The sequence below is a fragment of the Rhipicephalus microplus genome, unplaced genomic scaffold (genome assembly GCF_043290135.1).
Source record: "Rhipicephalus microplus isolate Deutch F79 unplaced genomic scaffold, USDA_Rmic scaffold_15, whole genome shotgun sequence".
Lineage (NCBI taxonomy): Eukaryota > Metazoa > Arthropoda > Arachnida > Ixodida > Ixodidae > Rhipicephalus > Rhipicephalus microplus.
The window spans coordinates 3,524,519-3,543,829 of NW_027464588.1; the positions used below are offsets into that span (position 1 = coordinate 3,524,519).

The 19,311-nt window shown below is 44.5% G+C and overlaps 1 pseudogene; it reads left to right on the forward strand.

Moving 5' to 3' along the window:
* Positions 1–14,499: 14,499 nt before the first annotated feature.
* On the forward strand, positions 14,500–17,762 carry LOC142784587 (uncharacterized; annotated as a pseudogene).
* The last annotated feature ends 1,549 nt before the right edge of the window (positions 17,763–19,311 follow it).

A 19,311-nucleotide genomic window follows, 5' to 3' on the forward strand; every position in this document is an offset into this window, starting at 1 on the left:
AGTGGTGAACGTAAGGGTGTTTTGTACCTATAGTCAAAGGTAGCCTTTGTTACAATATTCTTATTACAAGACACATGAGCGACTTTGGTGCCTGCAGACGAATTGTGCTAAAATAGATAACAGCAGTAATCAAATGAAATTGTGATCGCAATTTCGCTGGTTCCATGCACCGCGGCATTTTTATAAAGCCGGAATGGGAGAACGTGCATACGCTTACGCTTAGGTACATGTCTACGTAAAATGAGGGAGACTCATCGGGAGGTGTCTCAGTGCTAATGCTTTTCACAAAACACGGTGCAAATATTTCGTCCAGCGTTGTTTGAGTGCGCAAACAAAGCAAGGGACGTGTATACGAGTCTTGAGGTCGAGAGACGTTACCACACGTGCGAAAAGGATGAAGAGAGAGAGAGACTCTCGTTTCGGCTTCGCGAAAGCTTGAAATTGATAGATAATAAAGACAATTTTCTGGCCCGATAGACGTCAGGGAAAGTCTCCGCAAAGCAGCGTCAGATGCTCGGAGAGCATAAAAAAGAGGAGTACGCGTTATATGGGAGTGACAGCCACTCAGAAAGCGAGATGAAGTGTGACTGTCCTTAGATGTGAGAATATTTGCTAATTAGAAGAGTTGAGATAATGAGCCGAAACTTTCCTAAATAACAATAATGGAAGCAAACTGAGCGTTCATCTAGTGAAAGTGACACTAGTGACAGTGAATTCATAATAGTTGATTAGCGTTGTCACAGGCTGTTATATATTTTTGTTTTCTTATTTATACTTGGCAAACTATGAGAAGGTAGCCTACGTTAGAGCCGGCTATCCCAACGTCGTGACAGTAATGTACAAGAATAAATAGCGCACGGTTATACAGTCACACGTGGCGGTTTCTATCTTCTAGTAACCTTGGGCAAACGCATTCTAACTATTTTTTCTATTTTTGACAAAGTTTCACCGGACGTTTTTGCATTTGGCTTCATTCGAAGGAATGACGATATACCAGCAATAGGGCGAATGCAAGCACTGCTGCAGTGGACGAGCGGGATTCTGCTTCTGGTCACCGACGCGTGCGGACGCAGGATGGCAGGCTCTTCAAGAGCTGTTACAGCGGCCGACGCTGGCCGCGGTTTCTCGTGCACATCACTTCCCAAGGACTACCGTTTAATTATGCCACCACTGCCCACAGGAGAAGGACTCAGACGCACGTTGGTTCTGCACTGCGATATTGCAGCGCGTCCGTACGGGATTAATGACTTCCGAAAGCCACTCAAGGAACTAGGCATCATTCAAGAGGTAAGCGGCATAGGAGCGTATCAGATGTCGCACGTCTGGCTTCTTGAAATGAAGACAGATGAAGCCAAGAAGAAACTTCTGGACGCTGGCCTACTCTCCGTGAAAGACCAGCCTTGCGTCGTCGTCGACCCAGAAAGGCAAGAGGTGCGTCTCAAGTTGCATTGGGTAGCCTTTGACGTCAACGCAGAGACTGTACGGCGTGCTTTCCGGGAGTACGGTGAAGTAAAAGAAGTCATCAGCGACAAGTGGAGAGACGAAGACTTCGAAGGAGTTGAGTCAACCACAAGATTCGTTCGAATATTACTTAAAGAAGGCGTTACTACGGATCGCATACCCCACCAGATGCGTCTCGGGAGCGGCATGGCACTGGTGGTCGTGCCAGGAAGAGCGCCGCTTTGCCTGCGTTGCCGGAACACGGGACACATTCGTCGCGACTGCAGGGTGCCCAGGTGCGCTGGTTGTCGCGCTTTTGGGCATGAGCAGGCGGACTGTACCCGTTCCTATGCCAGTGCAGCAAGTCGAGCAACAAATGCCGACCACAGTGAATTGCTCATGGATGAAGAGGAAGCAGAGAGGGCCGCGGCGTCGAAGGCAGGAGCGGAGGCGTCTCATGCAGTGGCGACCAGCGAGAGAAAGATGGAGACACCTAAGGAAGACGCAGATGAAAATACGGTTACGGGCACTCCATCGCAACGGCGTTCGACTCAAAGCGAGACCCAGCACAAGGCTGAACCAGTCATCGGGTCCGACGCTACTTCGGACATGGATACAGTTGAAGGTACGCCAGTAAAGCGACGCCTGAATGAGGGAGACGCGGCGTCCCAGCAGCGTCTGGCCCAGGAAGATCAAGGGCAGTGGCGAGTGGCTGGCTCCAAAAAGTCTCGGGGTGCTGGCCGCCTGCGTTCGTCGTCGCTTTCACGCGGCGGCGACGGGACGACGCCTTGAGCGTCGGCCGCACAGAGGTTTAGGTGTTGGTAAGGTAAGCGTCTTTCGCTCGGCTTTCTCTCTTCACGATGGCGACGATTAGATTGGCGACGCTAAATGTACGTGGGCTTTCTGCCAAACGGCGGCAAAACCAGCTTTACCGCCTGATTATAGAACAAGATCTAGACATCGTCGCTGTACAGGAAACTAAAGTAGAGAGTGAAGAGCACGCTGAGCGAATGGTGCAGCCTTTCACGAGACTGCTTGATGTGTGCGTTTGTCACGCGGTGGGTACATCTGCAGGTTGCCTCTTGTTAATTCGGCAGAGCCTTAATACGAAAGTGGAGTCTGTAACTACCTGCGAGGCGGGTCGTTTTATTATATGTGATTTATCCCTACCAAAAGAAAAATGGAGAGTAATCTGTGTGTACGCACCCACTGTGATTCAAGAGCGAAAGGAGTTTTTTGAAAAACTTGAGGTGTATTTGGAATGTGAACGTAAACTAATTTTGGCCGGGGATTTCAACTGTGTTTGTTCGAGTATAGATAAATCAAGTTCCAGGCCATACAAAGATTTAAGCACTGCCGTTCTAACCGATATGGTGGCGAAAGCTCAGCTAGAGGACGTGGGTGAATGTCTTTGCAGTGGAAAAGCGGTTATGTTTACCCACTTTCAGCGTACAAGCCATGCTAGACTTGACAGAGTATACGTGTCTTCCGAAATCATTCCTTCGTGCCATGATTACAGAGTTACACCTGTTACGTTTAGTGATCATTGTTTGGTTTCATTCTCAATGGGTAAACATAAAAGGAATAACAAACATTTCTCTTGGGACCTCTGGAAATTTAATGTAAAGCTACTAAAGGATGAAGAATTTATTCGCATTTTTCTAGAGGGCATAGAAGACCTACTAAATAGAACACTTGAATCCTGGGGAAATAAGTGGGAAACATTTAAACAGACCATTAAACTGAAAGCACTTGAGAGAGCCAGTATCCTGAGACATGCTGAAAAAGAACTTGAAGTGCGCTTGCGTGAAAACTTGCAACAGTTAGTAGCGGATGAATGTACTCAGGCCGGAACATTTTCAGAGGAGATAAACATAACTAAACAGAAGCTAGAGGTGATAGACCAAGAACGTTATCGTGGAGCATTGATTCGAGCTCGAGCAGAAAACTTGGTAGCGGGAGAAATGCCAACAAAACGAGCTCTTGGAGCTGAGAAGAGACATGCCTGTAAAAATGAAATAAGAGAAATAGAATATAAAGGAACAAGGTGCCATACGAAAGAAGCAATATCCGGTGCTTTTTTCGAATATTACAAAGAGTTATTCACACCAACCAGTGTACACGCAGAACGTTTTAATAGCGATTTCATTTCATTAATGCCAAGACTTGATGATGAAAGAAAGGAAATTTTAGAATTGCCTATAACAGAGCGAGAAGTTGAAAAGGCAATTGATAAGTTAAACAATGGTAAGTCTCCAGGACCAGATGGCCTTAGTTCTGCAGTGTACAAGGAATTCAAACACGTAGTTTCACCTATTTTGAGGGAGGTATTTAACGAGGCTTTTAAGTGCAAACAACTTCCACCATCGCTTTTGTCAGCCCACACAGTCTTAATACCAAAAACAGAAGATCCCGCGAAGTTAAGAAGTGTTACTGCGTATAGACCAGTTAGCCTAACTAATGTTGACTATAAAATATTGATGAAAATATTGGCCAGAAGACTCCAGACAGTTATGACAAAACTGATTGGGCCCCACCAAACTTGTGGCATAAAGGGAAGGAAAATAATGACCAACATAAACATAGCACGATCAATCCTAGAAAGTTGTGACGCTATGCATCTCAATGTTGCCATGCTTCAAAGTGACCTCGAAAAGGCATTTGATCGCGTGCCGCACGACGTGCTCCTTTCATTACTTGAGCACATTAACGTAGGGAGTTTGATTAGCGAAGGAGTGCGCATGGCTTACACTGGATGCACGACGAGATTGGTAATAAATAAAACTGCGGGTGAGCGTATACCTGTGCTGCGGTCAGTGAGACAGGGGTGTCCACTATCGCCCCTGCTTTTTGCTATTTTATTGAACCTTTCTGTTTAAGTGTAATTAATAACCCTGCAATAAGCGGATTTAAATTGCATGAAGCTGAGGTTAGCCTCCTTGCATACGCAGACGACATTGCAGTTTTCTGTACAAATTATGAGAGTATAATGCATGCTGTAAATGCCGTGAAAACCTTTTGCCAGGCGAGTGGTAGTGCCGTGAACTGGGATAAGTGCCTTGGCTTTTGGCATGGGGAATGGGACGTCAAGCCGAGAGTATTTCATAACATTAAATGGCAGGAAACACCAGTGAAGTATTTAGGAGTGCCGCTTGAGTTCTATCAGGACAGTGAACCGTATTGGAAAAGAGAAACAGAGGCATTGCGCAAGGATGTAGAAAAATGGAAAGGTTGGGGTATTTCGATATTCGCACGGGCCACAACGTGCAACTTGTTTCTGGTGAGCAAGCTGTGGTACGTAATGCAAGTTTTGCACTGCAGTAGAATAAGTGTGCAGAAAATACACAGAGTATTTGCAATTTTCATATGGAGCTCTGTATGGGAAAGATCAAGCCGCACAAACCGGTTCAGAAAAGTTAGAGATGGCGGGCTCGGGTTAGTTCATTTGTACATAAGACAACTGGTCAATCGTTTCCTTTTTCTGCGTGATGTGGATGACCCCTTTTTGAGAACTGTTATACAACTAAGGTTATCTAGAGTGCTGCCGGGATTTCTCGTATCATCATCAAATATGCAAGGACCAATACAAGGGTATTTAAAAGAAGTTGTTTTGTCTTTCCGCTTTTTGTCAGTGAGATTTTCGTTAGAGTATCTGGCTGAAGTACCACGTAAAAAATTGTATAGAGACCTTGTCGATGTTTTACTGCCTGTTCCATTGTACCGTCAGCTATATTGTGCAGGCCCAGGACAGGATGTTCTGAAACGTGTTAAAAGAATGCTTGTAGTGCCAGGGGTCAAAACTTTTTTCTTTAAATTACATACTGGTACCTTACCAGTTAAAACGTGGTTGCAGGATAAGGGAATATTCGTGCCATGGAGCACAAATTGCCACTTGTGTAAAAAACCGGAAACAATTGAACACGTGTTTACAGATTGCTGGAGCGGGGTCTTTTTCTGGGGCATACTGCAAAGAACCTTGAAAAAAGAATTACCGTTAAGTCCACATGGCATCCGTTTTCTTTCGGTTAAAAATGAGGCAGGTGTACCTTATGATCTCATCATGCTTCTGGGCCTGCACAGTATATGGAAAACCCGATGTGCCTTTGAAAACGCTGATGTAGAAGGGCTAGCTGTGCGCGAATATTTTTGTAAATCTGTGTGCCATTTTCTTGAAATGCTGAAATGCCAAGAGGATGTGCCAGACTGGATTGGGTGCATTGAGTGATTGTTACGAATGCCGAAGTATTGATTAACAGTCAGCCAAGAGCTGACGGTACCTCAATGAATTCTGTGGGTGTATTTTGTGTTGCATTTGAATTTGAACCAATATGTAAATATGTAAAATGTGAACAGTCATGATATGCAAAGCAATAAAGAGAAAAAAACTGCAGTGGACGAGCGGTTACAGCGCTCAACTACAATCTACGAGGTACTTGGTTCGATTCCCATAATCTCTGAGAACTTTTTTTTTCAAAAGGTTGCCCGGCCTGACATTATGCGTGGTGGCGGGTACAAAATTTTTGAGAAGTAGGCTTTCGCACTTGATTCTTTCACTCCCCTTTTGACCCAAAAGCACTGTATTGTGCTCCTTCAAAAATTAAACAATTCAGGGTTTATAATTTTTTCCTCCATTCTCTCTTATCGCAAAAGTGTCCAGTGCTGAAATACCAAATTATACCTGGTATATTACTTTTCACGTGTTTGGACATTCGACCAGCAATCAGTCTTCACGATGTTTTGAAGAAAATCTACACATGCAGTGAGCTAACTGCTTGCAGCCAAGTTGACTGCCTTTGTAGGGACACGCTTTTGTGCTAATTTGGTGGGCATCATCACACGCAGCAAGACCAAAGAGCAGGGACAGTTAGAGCTGACGCGAACAAAGTGATTAGTTTGTGTCTTCTCTCCCGCTATTTGTCATGCTGCATGCTTCAGTGTAATGTCGCTGCCAATGGTCAAAATGAACTATAGCAGTTAATCGAGTTCAGCTGAGAGGGTCCCCTATTGTCCAGAATGGAACAGAACAATGGCAATTTGATTTGTGTGATAAAGAGATACCCTGCTTTTGGTTACTAGAATAAATTTCAAAACTGAAGTTTATTTTTTATTAACAACAGTTCCAGTGCAGATAAAAGGTGCATGGACAAAATTCGTGTATTCAGCTTGACTAGGTTTGTGACCTTAATTGTAATTGCGAACCGGTATCATAGTATGCATAAATATCACACACATATACAACCACGGGTGATAGCTTGCTTATTCTGATTAAAATTGAAAGGTTGAAATCGACATATTCAACCAACACAATGTGTACGAGATATGCCATGTAGAGTAGCTATGCTCTAAACTAATCTTCGCAGGTCTGTTCCATTTTACCCAATTTCTTGCCCATGACTGTAGGTTGGTAAATAAAACAACTTCTTCGAACACACATATTCTGTGTAAGGTTACATTTATTTTTATGCAGTGCAAAATAAATTGAAATATGTAATGGCTCAAAAGAGAAATAACTAGAAACAAATTCAGCCATATCATTACCAAACTTACTCACCAATGATAAACGGATTCTCATTTAAAAGATACATACATACATACATACATACATATACGCACACACACATATACATATGTACACCCATACATACGTACACACACTCAGGTGTAAATATTAAAATGAATGGCTATAAAACAATAATTCTAATAAACTCATTTTGAATATACTACAGAAAGTAACTTACGAGAGAAATCCACCGGCACTGTTATGTCTGAACACGGTGTTTATCGAACCATCTCGCAAAAGCTTGATGCATAGTTTTCCGCTGATGCCCAGTGACAAGCACTCTTTATAAAAAACACAAGAATAAAGCCCTTGACAATGTCATGCTAAAGAAAAGGGCTGTGCATCAATATTTTGTACATGTCTGCAATATCACTCTATTTACATAGCTTGGCTCATTCACAAGCCACTAACAAAGCATGTTAGGACACTTGCGCTGAAAGTTGGCACAGCGCGAGTAAATTCTATACAATACATGAATAATACACATATAAGCTACTAAGCTCGTTGGTGCAAACAGTGTTTATATTGACAGCTATAGGTGCCATTTCGTTTCCCCAAAACACTTCTCAAAAGTAGAATCAACTTTATTTAGCTAAAAGTTTCTATTCTGGCGCGTCGTGGTGGATCAACGGTGGAAGTGACTCTTTCGGCCAAGAAAACAAAGACCAATTATTTTTCCAGTTCGTGAATTCACCCCATGCTAACATTGAGGCAGCTGGTAGGAGTGCTTTCGGAGAGGAAACCACCACATTCCCACCAGTTGTGGCCTTGGGTAGCTACTTCACTTGGACAAAAAGGATGAAAAACACTCCTCAAGAAGACTTCAAAGTTTGCACACCAACACAGTTCCCATACAGCTGTCTATTAGTCTGCTTGAAAAATATTGAGTTTACTGGTGGGCAAAGACTGTACACTATGTGAGGTGATGCTCCAGTGCACTGCATGTATGTCTTGCTGCTGGCCTCAAGTGCGACGTTGCTCAGTACATATGTGTAAAATAACAACTAATACTGTGCCACTGCCAAGTAATTATGGGTCATTTGCATGAAACAGGGACCACAATAAAAGAACATAACATTTGCCTTCACAACGTTCAAAAACTGTAAATAAATTTCCACAGAGTTTTCACAGTTCATCTGAGGATACTAATATTGATTGTAAACACATTCTTACTTCCACTAACAAACTATTTTAAGATGCCAGATTCAATATTAGAGTATACCAGCACTTTTGTAGGGCTAAACAGCTGTACAGGCACTTAGAAAAACACAAGTGAATGCATGTTATAGCTACATATAAAAATAAATACTTTTATTTCTAGTCTGAGTAGAGCTGCATAGATGATAAGTCACTTGCATTACATTATGAACAAACCTATCCGAGCAAAGTATACATTTGAAAAGTTACACTTACACAGTAGATAAGTAAACTGTTGAAGGATAGACAGGCAGTGGGATAATACCCAAGCACTAAAATCTACTGTTAAGATATACTAGGACTAGTGATGATCCTCTTCCTTCCAAATAAAATAATCCACATAGATTCACTTCCCAGAGCTTATACACTCATGGCATCATTGGTGCTATACAAATGAGTGTACACTGAAGGATTACATCGACTAAGTACATGATTACTGCATCCATGGCTTTACTTCTTGTACTACAAAGAATGCAAACACAGTTACCATTGGCGACCATGGATGCTGTTATTTCTGGCATGCAAATGTAGAGGCACGCAGGCACTTAACACACATGTTAAAAACTTCAGCTCAAAAATATTTGCCCACTAACACTACAGCAGCCTTTAAATTAGTGTCATAGTTTGGTATCTTTCATGCAAAATTTAAATAATTTCGAATGCAAGCAAAGGAACTGCTGAATAATGCACTGCTAAGAAGTTAAGCAGCAACTGCTCCTGACATCACAATGTGCTCTTTCTGCTGTTGTAAACTTTGAGCAGGAGAACAGTCACTGGCAGTCCCTTTATAATTGTTGGTCTTCTGTGCTCTGTTCTTGATACACTGTACATGACGGTGGAGCACCGAACCCCTTGTTACTGCTGGAACTTGAAAAAATACAGAACATTGTTACAACCATGCTACATGCAAGAGTGTATAGTTGTCAATTATGTGCTCATATTTAGAGATATTGTATTTTCAGAAGCCAATGACAAGCCTCAACACACGCACACACACAAACAGTGAAGGCTGAAAATATATTTAATATGATACAAGATCAAAACCACAATGTTATAGATGAAGGCACGAAACTTCTGACAGGCATAAAAAGCCAATAGAGTTTCTTTTATTTCGACTTTACACTAGGTGCGAGAAGTAGACCACAAATAAGTTCACTAAGAAACACAAGTTAGACTGCATTACAACACGACAGCCAATGTTGATAACTTTAAGGCTATCTAACATAGCCAGCTCACCATACCGCATATAGAAAAAAATGGCAGTCTAGAAGACACAAAGAACTTGTGGATTATGAGTGTGCTTGTTTCTGACATCTATTATTCTAAATGAAGAAAACCTTTCAAAAATGCACTTCATCAGGGGAAATAATCATACACAACAAACACAACGGGCTCCTACAGGTGCCACCAACACTCACCATTATTGTTGATACCAGTGTCTTGCCGGATGGATATGCTGTGTCCTGCACAGAACACCAAAGGAGTGCTCCATGACTTGGATTGCATGTGTGCTAGCTGCATCGCTCTGCTGCTGAAATAGGCTAGCCACAGTCAGAGAAATGAGAAGCCATGGCTTTGAAACACACTGAACGTCATCTTTAGAGATCAACAATGCATACTTAGGTCAGGTACAATTTGTAGAAAAATATATATCACTATGCAATCGTGGTGAACATGTTCGGCTGAAACACAAGCAACAGCACTGAGAGAGAAAAAGCTACATTAGGTAAAAGAGGCAGTTACTGGCCTTATGTCATCTGAGGCTTCTTCAATAGGTCTTTCTCCTTGCAAGTTGTGAGCAGCCAGGCAATTTTCACCCACTTGCTATTTCCTTTCAGAGCACTTGATCCACAGAGGGAGTCACAAGCTGGAAAGCTCAATAAGGAATCAAAGTATTTGTGCTCGTTTCAAAGCACAAGCTTTTGAGTCTCAGATTATTGGAGTTTCAGGCTTTCAGCTTTGAACATTCTCAATTATCTTGCAATTTAGTTCTATAAATGTTGAATAAGAATTATGTGTAAGAATATTACAGGTATCCACTGAAAGCAACCATGCTTGGGTTTTCAATTTGTGCACAGTAAGTGATGTTCACGTAATCGTTTGTATTAAAGAAAAACTATCCTTGCAGCCAGCCATTAGGCAGTTTTGTGCCCTCGAAGCTCCCAAGCAGATTGCAGTCCTTCCAGATGAGGCTGCCATGCATACTTCCACGCCACATCCGCTGAATGATAACAGTCCGAGCAGTGACATAGGCTTGCACAGTTAGGGAGAACGTGTCCTTCCTACTTTTGTACAGGTGCTCCAAGTAATGATGAAGATTGATGTGCCAAAATGTGCAACCGATGCATCACAGACCTTAACAAACCAATCTCTGCGATCTGTGAAGAGCCAAAAACGAGATATTTAAAAACAATCATTAAAAGCACTCACTTCTAATACTTATTTGAGGAAGCTATCACTTCGTTAAAGTGACCAAAGTCTGCTATAATCACTTTGAAATAAACTGAAGCCTCATGTAAAATTTACGTACCGCAATATATATGTCCTATTGTAGTACTACCACAGTGGTAATCGTCTATAGAACTAATTTTTCAAAATAACATAAATTTTTAAGTGCAACCTGGCTCCTGAAAAATAAATTCACATTAACTTTCCAACTATTAAACGTGGTCAATCGACAGGCCCAACCTCATAATCAAACAAGAGCTCACTTGTATCAAATCACAAAAAACTTTTTACGTATTTGCTTCATAATATATGTATGTATATAACAGTAGTAGTAAGTTTTTCATGCTTCAACTTACCATAGAGAAACGTTACATCTGATGGGCTTAAAAACTTGCACACGTTATAGAACTGCGTGATTTATAGTACCGGTGAAATTTAGTTTTGCAAGGTGAACTCACTGATGGCAGCATTTAGTAGCCGTCGGTGTCATAAGAAACCAAGTACGGCGAACAGGCAAAGGGCATCTGCAGACTGGAAGCTGCCAATGACAGCAATGAAGGGCTGGCCAGGCGTGCACGTCCATTGATAAAGTGTAAGAACTGGCCATGACCAGCTGTTGTCAAGGCTCTAGTGCCGTGCAAACCGATGGCCAGACGAACTCGGAAACCTGTAGTTAGGCGATATTGGCCTACAACTTCATCCAAAGCAAGGCACCGGTGAAATCTGCTTTTTTGTGGGGCTGGAGGGAAGCTTGACGTTCACGGGCTCTCGCTGCCACATAGAACTCTTAATTTGTTACCGAAGAACAGTCTAGGCACGCTTCCAAAGTAACACAATCCACAACAGAATGTAGCATCTCGCAGTTTTGGTTGATCACATCACAGCGCTAGGACTATGGTTATCACAAAAAGGAGAAGTGACGACTTAACAAACAAAAGCGCCAAGCTGCCCCACCACGACTTCGCAGGGCAAAACAGTTATGAACGCCGTCTTTCAAGTTTCGGTCACACGAGCACAGCTTGTTCACAAGTCTTGGAACGTCAACACAGCACCACGGTTCACAACGAACATCGTTTCACTCCCGAACAGTACATTGCTCTCAAGTAAATAGAAGCGTACGGGCTAACTAGTGGCGAAGCAAGAACCGAGCGCGTAGTTCATACGTTTCCGTACGTACTTGGGGTCACTCAAGTAACGTGTCAAAACGCTGTCAATCCGAAATGTCGCACAGCACCAAACTGAGAGACTGGAAAGTCAAGCGAACGAACTGTTACCGGCACACAAACACACATTGCAGGCTTCTCGAGTGCCAGTTGTCGTCGATAGATCGACGCCGAGCCCCGCTTGATAACCACACCGACGCACAGGCTTCGCTGCGCTTCACCGTACACCATTGCACTGCCACAGCTTTCCGCACTGCTTACACGCACCGAAAGAGCTGCTGTAATCACAACACATCCGCTCAAACGCTGAAGTAACTCGTGCGAGAAGCATTTGCTGAAAGTCGCACCGACCGATATGCTGTTTACGACGCCATGTTGTTTTCGACAACTGCGCAGCACATAAGATGATAAGAAAGCTCTTAGAAAGTACTTGCACTATTTTCACGGCGTGAAAAAAATTTTCTCTTATGTGCTAGAGGGGTGATATGACGAACAGGACAGGCGTGCCAGATGAGAGAAGTGTTTTGGCAACGTCACGGAGTGAGCTGATGTAGAGGGTATTGCTTCACAACCAATCACAAGCTGTGCCTGTCGGCCAAGCTGTCGTCTGCTCGCGTTTGTCGTCTGCTTCGATCAGAGCATGCGACAGGAGATTCGCCTTCGCAACGCTATTATTCTCAGGTCAAGTGGTCGCTACGTCGCACAAAATACATGTCAGTGGCTCGCTCTACCTTTGAATGATGTTCGTGCGCCAAGTTAAATGGCTGGTAATTGACGCCGGGATGAATTCAGCCAAGGTTTGCTCTAGAATCGTGAGGGTTTGCATATTTTTGGTGTCATACAAAGTTACTAGGGTCATTTCATTCCGATTGCTTGCCATAGTATCACGGTCCATATCGGTGTCTGAACAGTGAAGGTGAAGATGCATGATTTGTTTGTAGTTCCATGCGTAATCATGCGCACCCCTAATACGCTTTGGTTTACAAAGTACGCTTTGTTCCAGATCGTCCCAAAGTGTATCGACAGCTGTATTTCAGAGATCGCAACCATTGGACAGTTAGAGCCAATGAAAGTACACTAGAGCACAAACTTTAGGAACCACTCACTGAAAACTTCCTCTCACTTTTATTTCCAATAGCGTGCAAAGAATGCGCTCCCATACACCTCTTTGGTGGTAATTTACACCAATGAAGCAAGGATCTCGAGTCGCACTTTTAATTGGATGAGATGGGGCGCAACACAACAACATAACAAATAAGGCTGATCCTATGCCATGTCGCGTTCGAATGCACCGACCATTCACGTATCACATTGGTTTTCATCCAACCACAAATCTTTACATGCGTAGTTTTATGCCATTGACGCCCAATAGAATTCTTCAATTACTGCGACTTCGAACTTATTGGACGATGGTGGTTGTCAACACCATCCACTGCGTACAAGGGAAACAACACGCGAAGCTCAAAGCGCCGAAAGAAATAAAAACGCACCAGCAGTCATTAGGCAGCCCTTGATGGGCGTGAATTAACTCAAAACCAGCCAGGGCACCAAAGTATACCGCTGCGGCAGCAGGTTCTAAGTAGCCACATTGTTTCTAAGAGTGGTCCAGACCACTCTTGGGATTTTCTCTCAGCCATGCTGTTTTTACGCACAATTTCGCTTCGTGAATCCACTTACGAGCACTTTTCGGTGACGTAAGCAAATATAGCAACTGCATCACCATCGCTGACATGTTCCCGGGCAGTTACAGCGCGCTTTATTTGCAGCGGCCGATGTGACAACTATGGCCTCTTACGACGTTTATTCGTTTCGTGAATCGACTTACGCAAGAAAATTTCTCTTGCGCAAAAATGTTTTCGTAAGTTAGTTTTGTGAATCCGGGCCCAGATCTAGCGCTTTCAATTTGATTGTCGAAAACGGTTCATGAGAAGGGAGTTTTGACTAAAAGCTGGCGTATGAACAAAAAGTAAAAAAAAACCACGAGGCGTGCTAGTTTTGCCTTCACTTCCTTTTTGCGTCGTTTCATTGATTAAAACTGAAAATTACATCATCTCCCACGAAAGGGGAACCATGTGTAGATGCAAAGCAGTGTGTTCTAACGTTTACGCTGGCGGCGGCGTTGATGCTGGCGCTCATCGCGGCGTTGCGCAGGAGAAAAACCTGTGGAGGCGCAAAGCACGCAGTGATGAACCACTGTTTCCTGCTGAAACTTGCGAATTTCTGCTAATGGGCAACGAGAGACTAAACACTCTGATTGGACACAGAGACCCGTAGTCCACTTTTAGTTAACTCGCTCACTGCAAAATTTTATTGTTGAACAACGGACAGGAGAAATCTCCAAGCGGCAGTATTTTAGAGTTAAAGGGTCAGTGCTTATATATGCAGCCCAAGGTGGCCAATGAACGGTGGTGCAGCACGACGAGTCGGTTTTTTCAATCAATAAACTCACCAGCAGACGCTGCCCGCGTCGGCATTGCGAAGCGAGTGAGTTTGGAGTGTAGCGGAGTATAAAGAGGGGAGGGGACGCGCATGCGCAATGGGGATTTAAAAACCATTGGGAGGCATGCGTAGATAAGATAGAGGGGAAGTGAGCGTTGACTATCAACGCTCGATCCCAACGCCACCGAGACTGACTCAAGGCCGGGGGGCTCCCGTGGGGCTGTGAATATACGTCATCAGTAAGGGGCCCAGTCCCACGTCTCCGCTAGATGGCGTTGGTCCCCTGAGCGGCGGGGCCTCGGCAGCCTCGGCGCGGCGGGCACGTTTGGACGCGCTGTGAGCGTTCGTGGCGCGGATGCACGTTGCTGCTTGGATATTCGTTTCTGTGCGTAGTTGGGCAACGGCGAGTGACCTAAGTGTTTATCGCGTGTTATGTGTGGCGAACAGGCTCGTGCAGAGTTAGAATCAGCGCCGAAATGCCAGGAAAGTGTTGTGTGCCACGGTGCAACGGCAATTACAAGACAGGCCCCAAGGTGCACGTTTTTTCGTTCCCTCAAGCCGACGAAGCAAGACAAGCGTGGATACGTGCCATTTCACGTGAAAACCTGGTCGTGTCAGCGAATGCCAGGGTAAGAAATTTTGAATGCTTTATAGTTTTCTCATGGAGGCTGCTCCTACCGTTGCGTGGCGAGCCTTGTAGTTTGTAGCACGTTACGCCTAAACGCGTCACGCAAAGCCCTGAATGTACTGTTGCTGCTACGAGGTAGCCGTACTGATGCTAGGATATGTTTCTTTTGTTTAGGTGTGCCAACGTCACTTTAAAGCCGAAGACATCGTTCGGGAAACAAGCTATATTGACCAAGCCACCGGCCGCCCAGTGACCGCACCGCTCTCACGTTTGCGGCTTCGAGCTCAGGCAGTACCGTCGGTATTCCCTGATTGCCCACGCTACCTGTCTATAGAAAGCTCTAGAATAGAGGACCCAGAGAGCAAGCGAATGCGCTTAGAGGCCGCTTCCTTTGAGAAAGTGCTCGGCGAGTCAATTCTCACTGCCAAAAAAGAGGAAGAAGCAGATAAGCTTTGCGATTTGAAAGATGTCGCAAACTTCTTTCGAGGCAAGAAGCTGAAATTTTGGCATGTCATCGAATGCAGTGACGACGTCATTTTGGCTAACATTTATAATGATGACGCTCCTTGGATTAAGTACTCTGTTGTCGTAAAAACCGACCTAACTCTTACGGTAAACGTCGCAAAAGCATCAGTGAATCGGCTCCGGTCCAAAATGGTAGTTCCGTCCGGGATCGACAGCAAACGACGGCTGCTGGAATTGCTGGAAGGAGTCGAGGGGTTCGACAGTGCCCAGAGGTCAAGCTCTGAAAACTCAACCGCAGACTTTTCGAGACTGTCGCTTCTTTTCTGAACGAACTATACACAGCACAAGAAAGTGATAACACCCCGATAATTCAACTGCTCGCTGAGCAAATGAAGTTAATGTCGAAAAAAAAGAACGACGACGCTACTCTGTAGAATTTATGGTGTACTGTTGCGTACTATTTACTATATCACCTCACGCGTACAAGTACACGCGCAGTCACGGGAGCATCATCATGCCACACCCAAGAACCATTAGGTCATTATGTTCGTCTTTCGGAATGAACCCCCAACTAGAGCATCAAGACAATACATTCCTCCGCTACATGGCCAACAAGATATCCGAGTTGAATGAGCAGTAATGCTACGTGACTTTGATGGTGGACGAAATTCATCTAAAACCATTTTTTGACTATAAGGGAGGCAACATCGCTGGTATCGCGTTGAACAACGCAGAAGCAGCAAATAGTGCATTTGTATTTATGGTACACAGCCTCATGTGTAAGTTTAAGGAGGTAGCGCACATTGTTCCCGTTCAAAAGGCTAAAGGAGAATTTCTGCACAACATTTTAGGAGATGTCATTCGTGGCTTAGAAAAAACTGGATACAAAGTAATGTGTGTCGTGACCGACAACAACGCCGTGAATCGAAGTGCAATGGTGCCGTTTAAGTATTCGGTGAGCAAGGCCCCTCAAGCCGTTTCAAAAAAATCACTGGCAAATGATTTCGTGTTTCCGCACCCATCAGATCCCCACAGGCCATTGTTCTTCGTCATCGACACAGTGCATTTACTGAAGTGCGTGCGCAACAACTGGTTAAAACAAAATGACCAGTGTTTCTGGTTACCTCATTTCGAACCAAGCACAACGGGGCAGCGGCGCATGCAGTATGCGTATTTCAAGACAGTTAAAGACGCATATAATTTAGAGAGTGAGCAGTTACTCCGGTACGGCTACGCTTTGTCCAGAAAAGCTGTTTCCCCAACAGACATCGAGAAACAGGATGTTAAACCTGCTTTGCAGGTATTCAGCGAGTACGGACCGAATGCACTTCGAGTCATTGGAGCCAAGCACAACCTGAAGCACTACGAAGAAACCGCCCGTTTCATTGATGTAATAGTGAGATGGTAAAAGGTTCTCAACGTAAAGACTCCTTTCAAAGGACTGAGACTAAGGGATTACTTGCAAAAGCCAGTCTACCCTTCTCCATTCGACCCCAATGTTTCCTTCTTGAACGATTTTTTGGACTGGTTGGAGGAGTGGAAAGAAAGGAGAGCGGATGCCTGTAAGTTGTCTAATCAGACACATGGGGCTCTTATTCAGACGACTCGGGCGTTCATTGAAATCTGAGCATATTGCTTTGAGGAGCTCAAGATGTCCTTTGTGCTTCTTGGGAAGTTCCAAACAGACCTTCTGGAAGAACGTTTTGGTAGTTACCGACGGCTGGCTGGCTCGCAGTATCATTTGTCCGTAAGACAGATTTACGAGTGCGAGAACAAGTTGCGACTGCAAACCACACTACCACAAATCAGCACGGTTTCCGCAATCGACAACGACCAAAATCAAAATTGGGAAGAGCTCCAAACGCAGGCAGCAGTGCCAAGTGAAAAATTCAACGTTGTTGTGACCCAGGGGGCGCTATCAAAACTGAAGGTTGTCATTCTAGTTATTACCTATGTTGCTGGTTACTCGGTGTTCATTGCTGTGAAAAGGTTAAAATGTGACAAATGCAGAAACCTCCTCACAATTGACAAGACTGTCGCAGTTTCTCCGGAAAATCGCGTGTACAGTCTTGTCAAAGAAATTGACAGGGGAGGGCTGGTTTACCCAGCAACGCCAGCTGTGAATGCGGTGGCTCATAATTACGTTGTTGTGGAAGAGCTTTCCAAATGTGCCGATTTTTCAAAAGTTCAAAACCAACGTCAAGTGGCCACAGAACTAATACTGCAACTGCTAAGCGACGAGGAGCCTTCAGATTTCGACGTCTGTGAAAAGGGACACGCAAGTGAAGTGGTGCTCAAATATATATTGTGGTGCAGCACGAACATTCTGCTGAAGAACTTTTGCCGGCAATTGAACAAGAAAGTTTCGGACCCGGACAACAAGTCTAAGAAGCGGAAGCTGCAAACTCTAACAAATAAATGAATAAAACGGTGATGGGTGTAAATATGAGTGGTCTTTTTTGTCTTTTCCTTCCTAATTTTATTCAGTATATTACACGTGTAGTACTTAGATTTAGGTGCACGTTAAAGAACCCCAGGTGGTCAAAATTTCCGGAGCCCTCCACTACGGCGTCTCTCATAATCATATCTTGGTTTTGGAACGTTAAACCCCAGATATTATTATATAAGTTAATACACGTGTAGCAGCAAAAAAAGTCAGCCAAGCGCACAACTTATGCCCTCCGTAATGCCCCCCGGCACCCTTAGGGTGTCTGAATAAATAATATAAGGACTTCTGTTCAAGCGTTCCCCCATTTCCGTCGGCCCCATCCTGGCTACGTCACAGAGGCAGCCCCCGGCCTGGAAAGAATTTCCTCTAGCTGGTGTTGTCGCTCCCCCTTTGGCGTTGCGAGGCGTGAGAGGGGGGCGTAGGCGAGGGTAGGGAGAGAGAGGGGATGCACACTCGCTATGGGGGTGTAAGCGCTGATGGGAGGGTTGAATATACGATTGAGAGAGGGAACGAGCGTATACGTGAGCAGACGCTGCCTGCTTGGCGTTGTGAGGCGAGAGAGGGAGAGCCTAGGAGAGGACAGAGCGGGGCGCATGCACTGTAAGTTTGGTCACGTTGCACACCGGATTCAGCTAGACCATAAGATGCTTCGCATCTAATGATAAATCAGCGTTCGCATGAGTGGTCATATATTAGTATTAACAAACATGTGCCACGCTGCTCGACGTGTGGAGCTTTCTGGCCATTTTGTCTTTACGGCTTGTGCGTGACAAAAAAGAAAGCAATGGAATGATAATAAAGGAGTGTTAAGGCTCAAATACGTCGACTAATAACAGTCGCGTGACCATATGCGTCTGCGATATGAAGGGTGACCCACGGCGACTGATGTTCCATGTGCGTTTGACTCATACCCATTGCCGCATAGAATGCACGTCTGCTCGCATTGCCGTTGACCTTGAAATAGGGTGTCGTTGTTTCTGTAAGGTGAATAATGCCAACGTCAGCGACTGCATGCAGCGGTGGGACTGAAAAATGCAGCAGCGAGGGACAAAGCCTAAGCAGCCGCTTCGTGGCCAAAGCGGCCAGTTGCGTCCAGTAGCGTTGCGACTATAGATTTGTTGTGTGACTGGAGCTAGTCACAGTTGTGAATAGACCTTGAGATGGTCCCAGAAATCACTTCGGCCATTTAGAGATCTCAGGAAAATGCATAAAGGCCTCTATAAACTTTTTGCGTACTTTATTACGTACTTTTTTGCGTACTTTATTTTGCGTACTGTGTTACCAGGCAGTGGGCATGGCTCCGCTGTCGTAGACGAATCGGTAAACAAGAAGCGGACTCGAAGCGCGAAATGATAGCAGTCCTGGGATATTACACCTACCTGTAAATATTGCAAGTACACTCGTTTCTCTTTTCTGTGTGTTTGTCATCCCCGTAACAAATTGGTGGACGTGCTGAGAAATGAATCGTCACACAACAGAGCTCCGCAGTGGTCGTCAAATCGAAGTTTTTGTAATGGAACAT